This window comes from Alosa sapidissima, chromosome 20 (assembly GCF_018492685.1).
Source record: "Alosa sapidissima isolate fAloSap1 chromosome 20, fAloSap1.pri, whole genome shotgun sequence".
Taxonomy (NCBI): domain Eukaryota; kingdom Metazoa; phylum Chordata; class Actinopteri; order Clupeiformes; family Clupeidae; genus Alosa; species Alosa sapidissima.
In genome coordinates, this window is record NC_055976.1 from 23,410,535 (window position 1) to 23,410,830 (window position 296).

The following is a 296-nucleotide window of genomic DNA, read 5'->3' on the forward strand; positions in this document are numbered from 1 at the left end:
GTGTAAAATTACAAACAAATATACAAAAATATTCTAAACAGTCCTACACCAAACCTAAGACGAAAGAAAACAGACATTCAGTGTGATAGAAATGAATAAAATGCATTTTAAATACACATAATGCTACATAAAACATAATGCTACACTAAACAAAATAGCCTAAATTAACCGGATTAAGTGCTACACTACATTACATTATTGAACTGTGCTAAGTGGCCAACTACATGATAACTGTGCTACTCTGCAACAGCTGATTTCACAAGAGCCATCTTAGGTTTACCTGGAGCTTACTACAG